The following is a 3,797-nucleotide window of genomic DNA, read 5'->3' as shown; positions in this document are numbered from 1 at the left end:
GTTCTGAGAAAGGGGTTGCAAGTGCATGCTGCAGGCACCGACAGGGCTCTGTGAAGTGTGAAAGATAGACTTCCCTACCTGGGAGGGGTGAGGCCAGTGCCAGTCACATGTGCTTGCTCTGTTCAAGCCAAGGAGGAGGGAAGGCATGGAAGGGACTTGGGAGAGCTTGCTTGCCTGGTCTGTCTGCCCCAGCCCCCCCACTCGCACCCCCCCACTGATTAAAGTGCAGCACGTAGCACTACTGACCTGACCCTTGAGCTGGGGAAGGCTGTGCAGCTGGTTGTTGACTCTGGGCTGCTGGCTCTGGAGTCCTGGAGTCTGTACTCTGAATAGTGGAACCAGGGACCTAGAAGGGGCAGGGCTTGTCAGTCCAACCCCTGCACAGTCTCATCAGGGCTGGCCTTAAGGCAATTGGAGCAATTTGGCCAAATCGGGCCCTGGGGGCCACTCCTAAGGGGTCCCCCACACCATGGCAATCTAGATGGATTTTATTTATATCTCTGAGATTCTGCAGACTTTGGCTGTGAACTGGGGCCCCACAAAAATTTTTCCAGTTGGGCCCCAGAGTTTCAAATTGCTGTCTCATAGTTGCTGGGCCCGAGTTGCCCTGCCCTCGCATGAAGGGTTTGCAATTTTGGAAGAGGGGAGACTGCCCGCTGGGGGGGGGCAGGGCTGTGGAGGTCCCCTAGATTTAGAGGCCCTAGGCTTCAGCCTACTTAGCCTATACATAAATCCAGCACTGTGTGTGCCCCACAACAGACCAGGCATTCATCCCATTGGAAATCCCCTCCTTTTTCTGAGAGCAGAACCTGCCTTTAGTGAGGAGCTATCAATAAATTCTTAAATTGGATATGGTTTGCTAGCTATGCCAAGAATCAGTATGCTATAAATTTTTAAGAGTGTTTAAATATGATTGAGGAGATTTCAGGTTCAAATCCATGTTCAGCCATGTAACTACATGGGCTGGTCACTGGGGTGGATCCAACCATCTTCCACAAAGAGACTTTCTCCAATTTAAATGGTTTGAGGAAGGCTTTCTTTGATTCAGTTGACCCAGCCATGCCAATCCATGCTTTTGTAACATGTTTGGACTACTGTAATACATGGGGCTGCCCTTGAAGACAACTCAGAAAACACAACCAGTTTAGCATGTGGTGGCCCAGTGAGTGTCAGGGTGTAGTTTCCCCTGTGCACCTATTATGATCCTCCATTTATCCCCTTCTGGTTGTTCCCTGGTTAAAAGTTACTTGCCTGACATCTGCTGGAGTGTGGTATTTTCCAGCAGAGACTAGGATTTCCAGCATTCTTTGGCAAATATTGGGAAATTTCAAGGGTAATGTACAGGCAGTAGGGTTCCTAATTCTGTGTTGGAAATCTATCTGTCCTTCTTCTCGACCCCTAGAAAGGAAGTCACCTGGAACAAACAACAATCACTTATCACAACAGAAGTTACTTTTCCCGGGCTAATTCCCCATTGGCTTACTGCCAGGTATCCCTTCCAGGTCAGTCTAAACAATAGCAATACTAGGTAAACAAGTTAACCCTGTAATGACTGAACTGTCAGACCTTGTAAACACATGCATTTCCAACAGGAAATACCTGGAGATTTGGGGATGGAACCTGAGAAGGGCATGGTTTAGGTAGTTAAGGGACCTCAGTGGGGCATTATGCCACAGACTCCCCTCTCCAAAGCAGCTATTTTCTCCAGGGGAAATGGTAGCTGTAGTCTGGAGATCAGTTGTAATTCTACGAGATCTCCAGGCCCCATCTGGAGGCTGGCAACCCTGCTGGGGAGGTAAAGTTTGGGAAAGGATGTCCCACCACTTCTGAGTGATGCTTTAGGAATTTCCTATAATCTCTGTGGTAAAGACCATAGTAACCCAACAGCCCGCTCTGTGGCTGCTGCGCAACACTAATCTGGACAGGCAACCATGGGGTGAGTGTGCGGTGAAGCAGGGAGGATATTTGATCAAAATTCTCTGGCACAAAAAAAAGGGATAAAATTAGGCATGGTTGGAAAACAGAAAGTATGCTGTCTGGCCACAACCACTGTGTTCCCTGAGTAGCCAGATTCACCCCCACCCTCAAAATCCCTTCATCTACAAAATTATTAAAGGCCTGAGAACTTCTGGTCACCCTATACAGGAGTGCCAGTTGCCAGTCCTCTTAAATCAGACATAGAGTTGCTACCCCATTTAGCTATGGATTGGTTGGGGGCCCATGTGGAGAGATCCCAGCTGCCTGTTTTATAATCTAGCCCATGGAAATACTGAATTGTACCAGCTGTGGCATTGGGGTGATAAAAGGAGTCTCAGAGCACCAGATGAGATTCAGCACAGCAGCAGTATTTTGGCTGTTTGCCATAAACATTACAGCTTAATACACATTTGAAGTGTGTGAGGATTTGATAAAATGTTTAATCTCTATAAAGGGTAAGGTGAGTTTTAATGCAGCTTTAGGAAGTGCATCATTGTCCTACTTCTTTCCTGGCACACCGCCGCTCCCACCTCACATTGCTTATCTTATTGAAGCAATGGTTGGCAGTGTGACACTTTTCATTGCAAGTCAACAAGGGGTTTATTTTGCTTTAAAACCACTATTCCTTTGAAGTCTCCTTGTGGCCTTCTGTTTTATACAAAAGTAGCATCAATTTGCTGCCAGTTTAGCTACTAATATAAATGCCTCCTGCTGCAGTTTTACAGAAATTATATTTTTTGTGTGTGCGCATGCCACTCAGGTAAACTCTGCATTGCCAGCAAAGCGAGTTGACACAATCATCATATATATGAGCTAAAATTAATGCAGAGGAACAAAGCAGACAAAATTTTCCTAGCTCAGATATGCTTGCAAACATTTCAATGTCTATTTCAATTTGAATTATTTTCAGCACTGGCACTGCAGATGCTACTGAATATATTTACTGTATTGCATTTATATCCTGTCTTTGTTCCGTCATAGAATTCAAGATGGCTTGCATGGTATTCTCAGGAGGTCTCCAATCAAACCAATCAGATTCAGCACTGGGTAATTTCAGTAAACTGCTGTATCACATGCCCTACAGTCCTGGCATCCAATTTGGAAGTTTTAGAAATAAACATGGTATGGAAGTGTATTGTTATTGCCTTAACATTCACAGATGAGAGTTCAGTTTCTATTAGGAAAGGAAGTCAGATAATACACTGTCCAGTTAATTCTCCTCCCCCCCATTAAAATTAACAGGACTTTAAGGATTGTGGTCAAAATAAATGAGCCTTTTAAAATACATTTGAGGTGTAAACTGGCTTTGTTTTAAAGAGTTTCTTATGCAAATATAAAACCTGCAAATGATGAAACACATGCATGGCCCATTAGCAAAAACCAAAACTATAAAGACATCACCAGGGGTCTCATAGCAGGGGAGCGCTCCGGCACGGCGCTCCGGAAGAGAACCGTGGCGGTCACGTGGTGAAGCCCCGCCCCCTTCTTCACACCGCCCCCTGCTTCGATCCTCATTCTGCTGGAGAACGAGGACGAAGCAGGAGGGTAAGTAGCTACCTTGCCCCAACCCTCCATCTGCCTTTGCTCTTGCCGCTCCAGGAGCGGCAAGAGCAAAGGCCAGATCTCTCCCCCCCCTTCGTTCTCGCTGCTCCGGAGCAGCGAGGACGAGTCCCCAACCCTCCCTCTGCCTTTGCTCTTGCCGCTCCAGGAGCGGCAAGAGCAAAGGCCAGATCTTCCCCCCCCTTCGTTCTCGCTGCTCCGGAGCAGCGAGGACGAGTCCCCAACCCTCCCTCTGCCTTTGCTCTTGCCGCTCCAGGAGC

The sequence above is a fragment of the Gekko japonicus genome, unplaced genomic scaffold (assembly GCF_001447785.1).
Source record: "Gekko japonicus isolate JY-2015 unplaced genomic scaffold, Gekko_japonicus_V1.1 scaffold4116, whole genome shotgun sequence".
Lineage (NCBI taxonomy): Eukaryota > Metazoa > Chordata > Lepidosauria > Squamata > Gekkonidae > Gekko > Gekko japonicus.
The sequence above is the reverse complement of the archived record's forward strand: the minus strand, read 5'-3'. Positions refer to the sequence as shown.